Below are 16,300 nucleotides of genomic sequence, written 5' to 3'. Positions count from 1 at the left end.
AGACTGTTCAACTGCAGGCAAAAAAAAAAAAAAAAAAAAAAAAAATCTCAGTCCCTACACGTTAATTTAAAGTTTGAGGTTTATATATGGATGCTGCCGAGACAGACATAGCTACGAGTAAATATGTCAAAATAATCTATCAAGCGGAAAGCTGGTCCCCGAGCTGTTCAACGGAGAGGCAGATTACACAAAAATTATCGCTAGGTTTCCAAGATGTATCCCAAAGAGAGGGAAAGGAAAGAAAAGGACGAGGCTCGGGGGTCTCTATTGGCGCTCAGGCAGATCCCGTCCCTTTCTTGCCATTTAAAGAAAAAAAAAACAAAAAACAACCCCCCAAAAATTGAAACCTCAAAATCCAAAAACCTATCTGGATCGCATTCCCCTTGAGGCTTGCCAGCGCTTCGTTTTCCATCACCGAAATAACGCGCTGCAAAAGGCTGATTAGTCAACTGATAATTGAGTTCTTAAATGTCAAAAACAATATCGTATGAATATTCAGCAGATCGCGCCACCGAAACTTACCTGTTCAATCAACAATGACTAACAGCTTCTATCCCCGTTGTTCTTTTCCAGAAATTATGTTAATCTGACTTTTCCGAGGTGACGAACCGGGCTCTCTTAAAACGCAGGTTAACGCGTAACGGGCTGCTTAAAAGCAAACTGCGTGGGAGCCGTGCCGGACTCCTCTCCCTCCTCATTAGCTTCGTCTCGCGGTTCAGGTAGAGGGCCAGTCGAATCTCAGTCGTGTCAGACACACTTAATATTTCACCTCCCGGGAAGGAGAAAAAGCGGTATGTAGATTGGGGGGGGGGGGGGGCGGGAATTGAAAAATAATAAAAAAGCGCGACTTTTCCCTGCTCGCTCGAGGTTGAACGTGACCCAAGGGCCGAGGTCGCAACATGTTTCAGACATCGTTTAATTCAACAGGGCAAGACGCTGCCTGCGTTTCATTAAGGGACATATCTCTGGTTTTTTAAGGGACGCGGAGTGTTAACCTGTGGCCATTTCGGTCTGACATTTTTCTTCTCTTCTCTTCTCCTCTCCTTCTCTCTTTCTTCTTCTCTCCTTCTCCTCCCCTTCTCTTTTCTTTCTTCCCTTCTCTTTCTAAAGTCGCTGGTGTAGCCGCGTTCTGGCCACACGTTTTCCCGTGGCACGCTGGGGAGCTGAGCAACCCAGCCCCATGCTTTGGAGCACCGGCGCTCCATGAGCCATTTCCCAAGAAAACAACGCTCATGGCAGCCTGCAAAAAAAACCCCCCAAAAACCAAAAAACCAAACCAAAAGAACCAACATTTGTTGCACCCCGAGCCCCTAGGGCCACCAGCAGAAAAAAAAAAAAAACGCCGGCACCGCGAACGACCTTACGTTTAAAGACTGAAGGATTACGGCTTCCTAAGCGTGTTTTTAATTAACGCGCGAACGCGTCATCCTGAAAGGGAGCTGGGAAGCCTGGCTCTCAGCTACCCAGACCCAGATTTATGGGCTCCATGTGAAATGGTTAGCAAAGGCATTTAAAAAACAATTAGGCTCTGGGAGAGGCAGATTCAAGCAGCCCAGACTGCTCTTGTTATGCCGGAGAACGGGAAAATAGAGCCATTAGGTTCACCCAACAACCAGGTTATTTGCACTATTTTTTTTTTTTCCATGATTAGTTTCTTTAATAATGCCTTCTGCCGGCAGCAGGAGAAGCTCCCACGTGGCCAACGCTCCCACGTGAGCCAGCGAACCTGATTCTGACGTTTCACGACGCTATTGAAATGAATGAAAAGGCAATTACCATTTTTTCCCCCCGGCGAAGCCTCAGACCACACCGGGCACAAAGGGGCTGAGAGCGGGAGAACAGGGAATTTCCTCGGCTCTTTACAGGTTCACCGCCTTGTACGAAATTCCACACGTTGCCACCCTGTCGCTCGTCTTGTTCCAGCATGTCTTGGGGGAGGTGGGGGGGGAGGAAAAAAAAAAAAAAAAAAGAGAGTTTTTCTTCCACACTGGGGTGAGGGAAGGTGACCATCACCATTGTGCCTTTCCTTTGCTGTCCGCAGCAGTATCTGTAATTATACTCACCTATTTTTCACGAGAACGATGGGAGAGCGTTATTTCGGAGCAAGACCGTCTAAAAAAAACCGGGCGGCGACGGCGTGTTACTGCAAAGTTCCGAACGCTCGTTCCTGAAACATATTTCAATTCCTGAGGCAATCGAAATTTTAATTAGCGAGACCACGGAAGTGTTTCTGACTCAGTCGGCTGCGCCAAAAAACCCCCAAAAAACAACCAAAAAAACCCCACCAACCCAAAACCATACAAACAGCCCCAAACCGAAACCCTTCATCGCTCCGACAGGTACTGCCTGAAAACTTTAAAAAGCTTTTTAAAAATCTAGTTCGAGACACGCCGGTTTCTGAGCCCAGCGGCAAAGAGCCACTCCATCCATCGGCAACGAGCCGCTGCCACCGCCGTGCCTGCAAGCGGGTGTCGCGCGCTCTCTCTCTCTCTCCGCTCGCTTCGGTTTTTATCCAATTTATTTCCTCCGCCCGGGTACGCCATCGATCGCCCGGCCCCGCGTGCCTCTCCACGCTCCCAGCTGACAAACCGGGCGTTTGCTTTCGCCTTCCGCCGGGTCCGCATGCCGCCGCCGCGTTCCTCCCGCAGGAAGCAGAAAACTAGTTTAACATCTCATTTATTTCGTAGATGAGAAAGTAATTCCCTGCTGAATGATTGTCCTGAACCAACAATTCAGAAAGCGGGAATTTACAGTGCCTGCCAGAGCCCGGAGTGCATTACTGTAGTGCTGGTATATAATGGAGCTGAAATATGGTTTTTTGGGTTGGTTTTTTTTTTCTTCCCCTCCTGTTAGCCTGAAGAGAAAAGCCATTAAATATGATTAAGGTTAAGAGATTGCTAAAATTACAAACAGCCGCCATTCAATTATTTTGCTCTATAAAATGCAACACAGATTGGAGTTATTTCTCCGAAATGTGTTTTTAGAAAATAACACAACACGACTAATGTGGTTTGATGTAGCAAATCAGGTTTCAGATACTCCTCGTAAAGCAAAACTAAAAGGTTCATAATTTAACTCAAAGTTCATAACTCCAAGTCAGGTGCCTGCCACACAAAAAAAAGCGGTGCTGGTGGTGGGGGGGAAAAAAAAAAAAATCAATCCCGCCCCAACTAATATTCTGTGGAGTCATCTAAAGCCGGAGAGTCAATCAGTTTTAGCACCCATTAAAGCAAACGACAGAAAACCGCAACAACTCGGCATAAACAGTCGCGCAATTTTTTTTTTTTTTTATGGAAAGTAAATCTTTCAAACAGTTTCTATAATTTTTGAACGGGGCCCAAGGCGGGTGTGAGGGCTGGGGAGCCTTCTGCCGAAAAGTGAGCAGCTCACGGAGGGGGCTGTGGTCACGGGCAGCACTGGCTGCCCGCTCCTCGCCGTGCCTGTAGTTAATGCACCGTCAGGCTTGCTAGAGACCGGCGCTTATTACGGTTAATAAAATACGAGGAATTGCATTATTCTGCTGAAAGCGACACAAACATGGCAGCATCCCCGGAGGCTCCGGAGCCATTTCCATCAGCAAACTCCGAACGAGCTCGGCACAGAGGCACGTGCACTGCGCCAGCTGCCGACGTGGCAGCGCTCGGGTCCGGTGATTTCACACGTCGGGAGGGCTCGTTACCTTACAGATGCTGATTGTTCACCCGCCAGCAGGATTCGCAGGTTTGGTTATCGCGAGGTCCCAAGGAGCGAGGACGATGCCCGTAAAAACTGTTTACTTCCACTTGTCGCGACTTATACACGGGGTCTCTTTCTGGCGGGCTGCAAAGGGTTAACGTGTGAGAAAGAGACTGTTTGATGAGTAATTGTGTGATTAGAACCCAACAGATCGATAATTTCTCGTAACTGTATACATAATTCATTCCGCTAATGTGCTTATAATCATCTAGCACGCACCCACTTAGACCTCGCGACAGTTATTCATTCATTTATCAGCCCTACGTAAACCAAGGCGCGGCAGAGAAAACAAACATAAAGGGCACTTTCGAATCCGTGCCGAGGCTCAGCCGAGCAGGCAGGTTTACTCCCAGAAACCGGGAAACTCGTTAAAAACGCTGGACGCCAGCGCGCCGCCCTTACGGAGATGTTAGTGATGAGCGCTCGGTGGCTTCCCCGGCCGGGCTGCAGCTCGGTGTCCCGCTTCTCCCAGCCAACCGAAATCTCCTCCGTCCTCTTGGCAAGCCCTGGGGGTGTTGGGGACACCTCTTCCCGCCTTTCCCATGCCTAGTCCCCTCCTCAAAACCAGGCTTTTGGGAGGCGCCAGCTCCCGTCCATGTTTGCAACGCTGCCGTTCAGACAAGACCAAGCATCAAAAAAAATCAGCTCCGTGGGTTTTATCTGTGCGAGCACGAGAGGCGGGTGCTGCACCAGCCCCATTCATCACGAAGACGAGCCTGAGAGAGAGGTCCAGCGTTACCGGACCCGGTTCTGCTGCACCAATCATCCGCCCGTGCTCGCCCCCCCCTCCCCGCAACGCTCCCTGCGTTAAAACGCCTGGGAGATTAATGATTTTATCCTGAATCGAGGAATTACCGATGGCTGGTGAGATACGTTCCCCCCGCTAGTAAAGATAATACCGTTTCTTGTAAAGCACACAAATCACGCTGCCGTAACCGGAGCGGTCGGGCTCTCCGTAGCCACCACGACTTAAACCGGTGCCGCGTATCTGATCGCCCTGCACACCGATAGCATTTCCACGGCGGTCCCCGGGTTTTCCTGAGGTACTGGTGGTCTCGTGGAGCCAGCTGGATTCTCCGGGACGCCTCAGTTCCAGTACTGCAGCCCAGCAACTTTTCCCCTTCCTCGCCTGCACCGCCCGGGTACCTGACTCCAGGCAGACGACTCTGAAAACACCCTGCGCCTCCCTTTTGCTTGCTACCTAAACTGCTGTTCTGTGCATATGCAATCGCAGATAACTCTTTATCTGACAGGTAATTAGCTGCGGGGGGAGCAAATTAAAAACAGAGACTGTATTAATAACGATGCACAAGCACATATTTGTCTGGAGACGCACAATGAATTACTTCAATTTACCAAAAAAAAACCCCCCAACCCAAAAACCAAACCTGGTTTATCTGCAGATGGGAAAGGATACTTCTTCGTTTCTGCTCTCGGTTGTGAATTTTAGCAGCAGCGGGGAAGGAAGGCGAGGGTCCAGCCCCCCCAATCCCATTCCCCAGCTTTGCCAGAAAGCACCGTACCCGCCGGGTTTGTACCCACGTCGATATTCCAGATGGGAGTCGGAAAGGAAAGGAGCAGGCGCATCCTGACAATTCTTGCTATTTTGAGTAGAAAAAAAGAAAAGGAGCAAACAACGCGTAGGCGTTGGCCGGCACCGCGACCCTCGCCGGGCTGCCGGTGGGCAGGGGAGGCTGCAGCAGCAACAGCAGAGCAGAAGCGGGTTTGAACCTGCAGCTTCCACCTTCCTGGGGACCCTGCTGCCAAAAATCCCAGGGGTGAGAGCCGTGCAAAGCACACGCCGTTACTCCAGAATCACCATGCAGGCAGTTGGGGGAGAGTTGCGTTATGAAAAAGGGCAAAAAGGTACTTTAAAAAAAAAAAAAATCATCATCGAGCACTGGCACGGCAGAATTGGAGACAAAGGCGCGGGCTGGACCTTTCCCGGGGCAAGTGGCTCCTCCTCGCTCAGGTAGCCGAAACAAGGTGGGAGTGTAGGTGGGCGCTGCAATTTCCTTCAAGGCTCAGTGACTTTGTGTTTAATGTGTAACGCTGGATTTCAATTACACAAGCAGTAATAGTCACTTAATTAAAAGGCCCACCCTAGCCCCGTCGGCTCCAGCTGGAAGGAAGGAGAGAGAAATACCACGGCGCGCATCCCTTCACAAGCAAGGACCCAAAAGCCGAGCACCTACAGCAACGGGAAGGTCTCCGCTCTGTTTCTGAATACTCGAGGCCATTTGAACAGAGCAACGCAGGGACCTCACGAAGCTGGTGCTGACCACGGCAAGCTCCAAACCTGCAGCCCCGTGCCGCCGGCTGCCTCCCGTCCCAGGCTGGGTACCGCTCCACCTGCGGGACGGAGGGATGGACGCCGCAATACGGAGCGACGCATCTCCCCGCAGCAATTAGGGCAGAGGTGTTAATTAACACCCCGTGGGATGGGGCTGCGCGACCTCCCTCCCAAGGAAGGGGTGCGAGGTGCCGGGACGAGCGGCAGCGCAGCGTCGCTCCGAGCTCTCCTCCTCCTCCTCTTCCTCCTCCCGCTCGCCCTGCGGCCTTCCTCTTACCTTCGGATTAGGCTTCTGTCTGATTGCCATCAGAGGCGCCAGCCACCGCGTGTTTGCTTAACACCAGACCTTTCAGGCGCCATCAAATTTAACACGGCTTGACAGGTTCGGGATTAAACGCCAAAGCCAGACAAATCCATACTTTCACAGGAGGCCCCAGCGGATGCACCGGGACAGGCAGGATTAGGGCAAGGAAAAGAAAGAGAAAAGGGAAGGGGAGAGACAGACGTACATGAAATCCAGCTGCTGCCGCTCACGCCAGGAGCTGCACCCCGACGCCAGCCGCGCCGCCGAAATGCAGGGCGCATGCATGCACACGCGCCGATATGGGGGGCCAGCGCCGAGCCTGCAAAGCCTTTCCCCCCGAGGCAAGGTGGGCTTGGGCAAGGAGTTTGTGACAACAAGGAGATAAGACTCTGACGTACTATCCCAGGAGAATCTGAGGTGGTTTTTAAAATACCGTTAGAAAAGAAACATAAAATACGCTTTATTGCTAAATGAAACTTCCCCAAGGTTTTCTAGAAAGAAAATTTTGGAATGAGCCGTTCTGCTTCTACCTCATCTCGCACCGTTCAGGGGACGGACTATCAAAATGAAGGACGGGAGTTTTGTTTGGAAACTGCTGAAAAAGGCAGATGCAGGTCTGAATCTTTTTTTTTTTTTTTTTTTTTTTTTTAATTTTAGGCTCGGAAACATAGAGAAAGAGAGCATTTGTTTTGACAGACCAAAAGAAACGTCAGCACGGCGGAGCCGGGACTAACGCTGCGGCGGATTAGCCGGGCTGTGCCAGTTTTGCCACGTATCTGGATTATTCATGCAAATCCCCAAAACGCTTTTGCGGCGTAAGCAAAGGTCCCGGCGCCGCAGAGCAGCCTGCTCTCGGCTGCTTGGCAGCTCTTCCCACGCCTGGTGCTTTCTGCGGGGTACTGCGCTTAGCTGGAGCTGTAAACAAGCGCGTCCGTTCTGGGAGCAAATCGGAGCGACGGCCAGTCACCGACAGTAATTTCCAGTAACTAAATGAGACTTAATTGATTTACAGGGAGATGCGCTTGCTTTATATATGGTGGTTTTATTAAGCGACTAAGGTTTGCTAAGTCATTTCCAAGGCATATTTATTAGCGCTGCGTAAATCCGAGTAAACAAGTTATTTTTCATCGCGGGAATAATTAAAAACTACCGCGTAGTTCTATTCGAGAGACTATCCGGCCAGGGCCGTGATTTAGGAGGCTTCGTCCCTCCCTGCCTGGCACCACGGGCCGTCGCCGCGCTCTTCCTCCTCCGTTCCCCCCGTGTCACCCGCGCTCCTCCTCACCTCCCCAGCTCGCGCAAAAAGATTCCAAAGGAAAATTTTTTTTTTTTTTTTGGGTCTCACGATTAAAAAATTGGCTCTGCAATGCTTTATGCATGCATCTGTTATGCTAAAATAACCATCCTTCCTAACCATGCCCACCTGCTGTCTTTTTCAATTTTAAGTATTTCTAAGTAGCAATCAAATCAGTATAATTTGTTCTTTATCTCAGAAAAACCATTGTGAAAGAAAAATGTGACCATTATGTTACATCAGGGAAAAATACAAGCCCTTTATTTTCAGCCTTCTCTCTATTCTATCAGCTCTCACAGTCGTCATTATGCCCGTCGTATTTAATATTGCTCAAATGAACAGAGCTTTCTTTAATCACCGCAACCTTTCTCCCTTCCCCGAGCTCCCCCCTCCCCAAGGTTAAGGCTTTTTTCCATTCTTTTTTTTCTTTTTTTTTTGTTTTGTGTGGTTTTTTTTTTTTTTTTTTAATTCAGATACATAAATAGTCGCATTATGAATGCATTAAGGGTTTCCAGGAGACAGCTCCGCAGATTTGTTTCGGGAGCTGGCTGCTATCAGCAGCATTACCATCAGCCGCTATTGTGCGAGGAGCCGGAGCCCGGCAAAAGCGGGATGCTCCAGGCAGAACCACCACCCACTGCCTGCTCCAGGGAGATCCAAAATAAAAACCCGGGCAAATATTGACTCTATCGTCGATTCTGAGATGAGGACAGACCGCCGAAACGCACCCGGGTGGCCGTAAAAACATTCGATTCCGCAGCCCGCAGATTAGAGGTGAACGCTAAATTATTATTTATAGACTCGCCGCGCAGGTAAGGAGGAGAGGGAGTCCATTACGCTTCCGATTGCTCCCTTCGCACGCCGAGAGCTGGTTGCGACGCCGGCGTCGGGGCAGGCTTTGGGAAGACGGCTCTTCCCTTTCAACACCGGGGCAGCGGGTAAATGAACCCCTAATAGGTGGAGCAGAGCGCGAATCCGATTTCTTGCAGCTTGAGGGATAACCCCCTGCTTATTTAGGCTCCTTTCAAGTTTACGGAGTATCCAAACATCTTCCAGCATCCCCCCCCAGGCAGGCTCTAACCATCGTGGCGGTCAGATCCCGGTGCAGAGCATCCCTCCTCCCAGCTGTCCCGGGGACTTGTCGGCAAAGGAAGGCACGTCCCCTTCCCCATCCTCCCCGAGGTAACACGTCGGGCGTCACGTTGATCTCGACGGACCCTTCCCAAGACATGGCCGCGGGGGCCACGTTGCCGTCGGCACCGATGCGACGCTCACAGCATCCCTGGCTTCGGAGAAACTCATCCTCCAGCCTAAAGACCTCGCGGCAGAATATACGCTAAACATACGTACTGCCTTCTCCTTCCTCTTTCCTTTCCCAAATAAGAGCCGTTTGCAGGAAATTATTACTTATGCTTTTCTCCCCCCAAAAAAAGGTCTGCCAAATGCCTATAGAAAGGCGAGCGAGTGGCTCCCGGGCTTCTCCCGCATCCTCCCCGTGCCATGCTGCTCTCCGGGGACGTCGTACCGACCAATGGCCAGCCAAGAGCAAACCTTTTTCCCCTTGTTTTCCCCCCACCTCTAAATCAGCTGCAGTTCGTACAAGCGGCGGTTTCTCCCTGAACGCAGCGTTGGCCATATGGAAGCAAACTGTTGAGCCCTTGGCAGCAGCCCCGGCCCGATGCTACGCAACAACGCCAGCCAATTCCGCAGCTTTGCACGGAAAAGCGAAACGCCCCCCCCCCCCCGCTCCTTCGGCCACGACGGTGCCGACGCGGGGAATCACGACTGGCTTCGTGCCCGGGGTGGCCGAGACCCTCCGCGGCTTGAAGGGAGCCGCTTTGCTCCCCTCCACCCCCAGCATCTCGGCTCAGCTCTTGCACGACGCGGGCGACCATGTTCCCAATTGCCTTTTTAAAGCGTAAGCTTTTGGGCAGGGGAGGCTTTGAGCCGACTCTGGGTGCCTGTACAGTCACCCCAAAAACCAACGGCAACCGCATCCAAGGTCTCTTTCCGCACATAGGGCTGTCAGATGAGGGATCGGGGAGTTTTCCGGGCTCACTTGCCACCTTGGCTTCCTGTTCCAGCACATCTTTCGCACATGTTCTCGCATCCAGCTCAGCTACACTTAGCAGATTCTACTTTCCATAAATAAAAATTAAACAAACACTTAACGAGCGCCATGCATATTAATACCCTCCAGGTGAAGGTTAGCATGAGCTGTGATTGTGGCAAATCCGCATTTGATTAGATTGACTTGAAAACAGGGGAGATAAACAACTCACAAAAGCCTAAAAATTACAGTAATTTATTCTTTTGACCTCCGTGAGTTTCTCGGTTTTATGCAACTTCAGCCTCCTTCGTACAACGGGATCTTTTCCCTACTCAGTGCGCTTCAAAGAAGCAGGTGCCGGCACACTGCAGAAGACTCCATTCCCCTCGCATCGCTTGCCGCGCGCACAGCGCGGCATCTGTATAACAAGCTGGAGCTTTCGACTCGGCCGTCTCGCAAAAAGCTCCTTCTGAAAGCGAGAGACGTGGCACAGGTACATCGGTGTTAGAGACGTAGACCTCCAAGTCCTGCCTGGCCAGGGGCTGTTTCCCAGGTCTGGTTTCCTAGACTGGAAACTCTCGGCCGGAGGAGCTCACAACCCAACGAGGCACGCGGGATGCTGGCCGCCAGAGGACGAAGGCCACGTCCCTCGTTAACGGCTTTTTTTTGATGGTCTGCAGGACAGATGGGCTGAAACGGTGGTTTGGATGGAGGCTTTCTCTCCGTAGAGCTTGGGTACCCCCTGCGTGTCAGCGTCACGGCGTTTTGCCCCTCCCACGCACCGCAGATGGGAGAGGGTCTCTAACAGATCTATACCTTGGGGAGAACCTTCCCGTAAGCCAGCTGGTTCCTCTGGGGGAGCTGAGCCCAAGCACACATCTGGGGTCATGCAGATGTTTTACCAGACCACTCGCTGGACAGACAAAGAAGCTCCGGGTTCCCACCCGAGTTTCTCCCGGCACAGCAGCTGTTAACTCCAAAAAGGACGTTCCAGCGGCAGGTCGAGAGCCAGCAGCTGGTGAATAAACACTAACAAAGGCAACGTGGAAGCGTCTGCCCTGCGGCTGGAAGTTCTCCACGGGGTCCCTGCTCCGCTGCTGAGCGAAAGGTGCGATCGCTGCAGAAGCGCCGGCAACGTTTTCCAGTAGACGGGCAATTATTATTCATTCGTTTCCTGTTTGCGGTGACAACGCTAATCACAGCGGTCTCCGGGAGAAGGATGCTAATGAAGACGTGACGCAGGGGGCAGAGTCCGCAGCCATTTCTCAATTCATTAGCATCCTGTCACTCCGAGGGGCGACCGCGGAGACCCGCGTTCCCACCTTTCACCGAAACATGACAGGATAATAAAGCAACGCTATTTCCAGTCCTGGGGAAAAGCCAAACACGTTCCTTAAGCTCGGTGGTTGGTACGACAGATCTCTAAAATGGAAAATTAAAAAAAAAAAAAAAAAGGAACAAAACAAAACTCCAGCACCCAAAGGAGGTGGACGATCCTGCTCACCCACGGACGGGGTCCAGCAGCCACCTTCCCGGGTGCAAAGCGCCGCTACGCGCACGGCGAGGAACGTCCCTCGCGCCGGCAGAAACGCTTTATCCATCAGCAAGGACACAGGCGATGCAGGTCGCGGGTGATAACAGCTCTCTGAAGGTCCGGGCCGCTCTCCATCGACCAGATGGAGGCAAATGTCTCCTCAGGCAGGTGCTCCGGCGAGCGTCGTCTAATCCGTGGGGCACATTTATTCCCAGAGCTCGACATAACAAACAAGCCCATTGCACTGCTGAAATCAGAGCGGGCAATAACACCGCGTTCTCCGAAAAGAGGGACTATGCCGTAACCAGCTTTTAGGCAAGGAAATACAGCGCTCTGGGGCGTCTGATGGGCTCCCGAGTTAACGTGATAAGAGATAAGCCAGGTTTCTGAATGCAACCGCAAGCATCCTGCTTCCCTGCGTTCAGGTTTCTAGGCTATTTCTGTCGCCACGGTATCTAAACTCACCTTCTATACGCCGATCGGGTGCCATATCTTACCGGCAAACATTCAGACGAGCCGTGAAGCTCCAGCAAATATTCACTAAATCTGCAGAGAGACAATTTTTGCTGATCTCCGTTCTCTTGACGGTGGTTTTGTCATCCGGCCGGGAAACAGCAGCAGCGCCGTACGAGCTGCTGCAGGCTCCAAAACCATGGGTAGCAAACGGCCGGTGCAAACGCTCTGCAAAACGTTCCCCAGCCACCCGCCGAACCGCCTGCGCGACCGAGTTGGGGGTGAAACCAGCAAACGGGTGCGTTTGCAGATGCTGGGAAGGAGGAACCCAGTCTTCAGTTTTGGGGCTCATTTTCACCCAGCCCCATGGCCCTCTGCAGAGCAACGGCGCTTGCCCCTCCTCCGACGGGATTTTTGGGAGACCCCGAGAGGCTGCCGCAACGGGGGAGACGACCTAGGCAGGACCACATCCGAAAACCAGCCTGTTTTGAAGACACGGCGATGGCGAGACCCCGTCCCCGCGCACCAGCGCCCATGGAGCCACCTGGACAAGGAGAGGGGCGATGGGGGAAGAAACCTCCAGGAAAAGCGTACGGAGAAAGTGCCCTTCCCCCCTCCCAGAGCATCCTCATGGCGGGACCTTCCTCTTCCACACAGCACGGTCCTCCCCGGCCGCACAGCAGGAGAGCGATGCTGCCGAGAGCCGAAGCAGCCCCCGCCGCGACGAGGGCTTCATTTTTTTTATTTTATTTTTTCCCCCCACGTCTGAGAGCGGAGCCTAGCAAACCGCGGCAGCTTTTCCATCTTTGTGTTTTTTCCCCCCATGCCTGTCAAACCCCAGAGCTTTGTAAATACGCGGTTGTGCCTGTCCATCACCTGCTGGTGTTTTGGGTTCCCAAGGGTCAGGGAGTCATCGCCAACTTCTTCCGAGAGCTCGGTAATAAGTGGGAGGTAAAGCTTCGCCACCCCCCTGCCCTGATATTGCTGCCCCGAGGATCCAGACTGCGCTCAAGAAGCTGGGAGCTCGCGGGATGTGGGAAGAAATCCCGTTTCAGCGAGTTAAATAAAACGGAGCTTTTAGTTCTGCTTTGCTCCAGCATTTCAGGGAGCAATTACCTGAGCCCAAAGCGACCAAAAAAAAAGGGGTTTTGGCAGGGTTTTCGGGTGACTAGCCGTCTCCAGCCAGGCAGCACTGCCAGCGCCGGCTCCGTGGCACAGATAGGGAAAACTGAGTCGTTGCTTTTCTTCCTCGTGTCTCTGGAGACCTCGCGGAAGGAAGATGCTCTTACTCCTCTGCATCCGCTCGCGCACACAGGGAGCCTCCCGCACCCGCTGCCGTGCTCGCTGCATCGCGATGAAAGGGAGGAGAAGTTCGGCGCACGCTCTCACAGAACAGAGCTCTCCTCCTGCGATGCACGTTCCTCTCGAAAACACGAAAAACCTCACTCCCCCGCGTCCTCCCCCTGCATACAAAGGCATGGGTTCTTTTCCATACACTTTTTTTTTTTTTTGGTAATTTCAAAAAGACCACGCACTTACATTTAATTAAAAGTACCTACGTAGGAATGAGATTAATTAATTCTCCTTCTACCCAAGAGCCCTCTCGTTGCGTTCGCTTAAACGAGGATTTTTAAATGTCTCTCCTCCATATCTGGGCTAGCTGTCTCCAGACGACGCTTGGTCTGTTATTCCAGCTCGTGCTACACCACCCAGGTTCCCTCAAAACCGGGACGAAGCGCGCAGCAGGTTAGCTCTTCGCAGCACTTAGCCAGTTTATACAGCTTTACTGATAAACGTTTCGACAGATTTCTCCTGGCTTTGGGAAAAAAAAAAAAGCAAAAAGCAGGAGTGAGGGGGGTAGGAAAGAAAGAGGAAAAAAAAAAGAAAAAAAAAAAAGAGTCTTTGCCTGCCCACGCTTCAGATCGTGCTTTAGACATGAAATATTCATCACCTTTCAACCACGTAGGGTCTAAAAACCCTGTAAGCACTTTTATCTCCCCAAATAATACATCATTGTTCCTTCCAAGTCCCTGCTCTGGCAGCAGCCCCGGGGTCTTGCTCCCCTCGTGCACCATCCTCCCCGAGCAAGGCAGGCGTCCTCGGAAGGGTGAGGGCATCCTCTGAAGGAGGCTCCCCCACCTGCCTCTTCCTCTGCAGCCCGAGGAGGGCGAGAGGCTGCACGGGGCATCTCTGGAAGAGATTTGGGAGGCCCAGGTAGCGCTTATCTCCTCCTGCTTTATGTCTCTGCAGTATATGCAGTAAATTCAGCGGATCACCTTTACCTTCGGCGCCGTCTCTCCCCTGTGACGCTAATCTTTTATTCATCTCAATTCTGAGTGAAGGCTTTCTAGATAGAGCGAGCAGCGGGTATTTCACCTTTCGGTCAGACACTGGGACTTTCGAAGCTCCGAACTTTTCTACAGGGCCCCGATGCCGGACTCGGACTGATGGAGGTCGTGGCTGCATCCGTAACGATGCCGGTGTCTGGACACCCTGGCATAATGGGGTAATGCAAAGAGAGGAGCACGCCAGCCTGGCCCGAGAGCCAGGGATTGCAATCTTCCCGTCCTCCCCAAACGCTCTGGCTGGGGATGGAAGTTTCCAGCGTCCCCTTCGTGCAACCGTTTACTCTCTGCCAAATTTATCTCCCCGCTATTAGCCTTCAGAGCTCCAATTTGTTTGCCTGTCATTTGGACAAATGTTGATGGGCAGAAACAAGCAGGGCTTTCTTTTTTCCCCTCCCCTTTTCTATTTTTTTCTCCCCCCTCTCCACGCTACCCAGTGCCAGCGAGAACATCAAGGGAAAAGGATGAACAACTGACCCATAAAATAAATACAAGTTTCCGATCAAGATTAAATATTGTAGGAGTCATGACTAGATAAAAGCTAGTGGAAGGAAAAGCCTCAAATCTCAGGAGAGTATTAAAAAACCCCAAACCCCAGCATATATATATATACACACACACGTGCACACTCGAGAAGACGTCTTGTGAGTTTTACAGGGAGTTTGATAATGCGAACGTGTTTCGCTCCAGGCGGACTCGCCTCACAAGCGCGTCTCAGACATGCCCCTGAGAAGCGACTCGAGCCGGGAGAGAAGCGCGTCGCCGAGGCTGGAGTGAACGCGCCCGGCTGCCCAGCAGTTCTGGGCAAGCTGTACGTACGCAGGGGCAAGCGGCGAGCGCTTCTCCTGTTTGACCAGATAACGCACGCGTGGGACGTACAAGAAAAAGATTGCCAAAAACATTCTTTTTTTAACCCAGGGAATCGGACACACCGGTTAAAACGGTTTAAAGGAGGCAGCAAATGGCTGTGCTCAGGCACAGCCACGACACGACCTCCATCGCGGAGGTGCCCGCACACAACTAATCGCGATTCACACGCACGTTACAAACAGGCTGGGGCAGCCGGCGCGAACGCGTTCACTACCACGGTGGCGGGTAACAGCAGCTCCTCCGCACCTCACGGGCTTGCGACGCGCATGCTTTGCACGGTCTGCGTTCAACCCTGCCAGCCCCAACGGGCAATGCTGCCAGCCGGACCGATAGAGCCGTAAGGAGCTCCCAGTGGACGCGCAAAGGGTCAGACACACGCAACGATTCCCGCTCCTCCTGTCCCTTCGCATCACCGCCTGCCAAAGTGCACCGGCCACCCCAGCCCTCGCCAGCCTGCCGCAGATTTAATTTCCCTCCCGCTCCTTGCTGGTTTTTGGGTTGGTTTTCTTTTTTTTCCAAATTACGCAGCTCCCAGGCTTGCTTTTCTACACCACACCCCAGCGAGCGGGGCAACCACCCCCCGCTGCCACAACACCCAAACGACCGCAGGCACCTGATAAATGGCCGCCCCCCCCGCCCCGGCGAGGAGGAGCCCCCCCAGGCACACCCCGAGCCCCCCCAGGCACACCCCGAGCCGCCCTTACCTGCAGAGCCCCATCCCTGCATCCCCCGCGCATCCCCGGGGCTGATGCTGCGCCGCGCACTAAGTACCCGCAGGTGCGGGCAGGAAGTGGCCCCGGCTGGGCAGGCAGGGGGGCGGGCAGGGCGGGCAGGCAGTCCACCCAGGGTGGCTAACGCGGGTGGGGTGATGCTGGCCACGCTGTTCCCACGCCCCCGAGAGCGATGCGGGTGCCTCTTCCCAAAAGATCAAAGGCCCCCCGGGCCCCCCCCCCAAGCAGAGAAGCAATGGGGCAAAGGCGAGCCGGAGAGTCGAAACGGTGGCGCGGAGAGAGAATTGGAGCCGCGCTCGGCAGCAAATCAGACATTTAAAACCCGAGGAGAGCGACCGGTGCAGATTAAATGCGCTATAGATTTGCTGGAGGGGAGGCGAGCGAAAGCAAAGGTAGATCATTGACACCCCTCAGGCAACGGGGCGAAGATTTGTTTACGTACCGGTGTGTAATCAAGTAGGAACGAATGCAAGACACGGGGCCTTAATTTTTCATTTGCAATCAAGGCCACGTACACCTTCTCTTAGCCACAGAAAAGCACTGCCGCTCTCCTTGCTCCTGCTCAACAGCAGTGCTACCCAGAGAAGGGAAAATTACCCAGACGTAATCGGGCTGATTACAGGCAGGGAGCTCCTGGGGATGCAGGCAGGGGCAGAAAATGGAAAGCTGACCGTGGGCACAGGAATGCAGC

This window comes from Grus americana, chromosome 24 (genome assembly GCF_028858705.1).
Source record: "Grus americana isolate bGruAme1 chromosome 24, bGruAme1.mat, whole genome shotgun sequence".
Taxonomy (NCBI): Eukaryota; Metazoa; Chordata; class Aves; order Gruiformes; family Gruidae; genus Grus; species Grus americana.
This window is presented reverse-complemented; position numbering follows the sequence as displayed.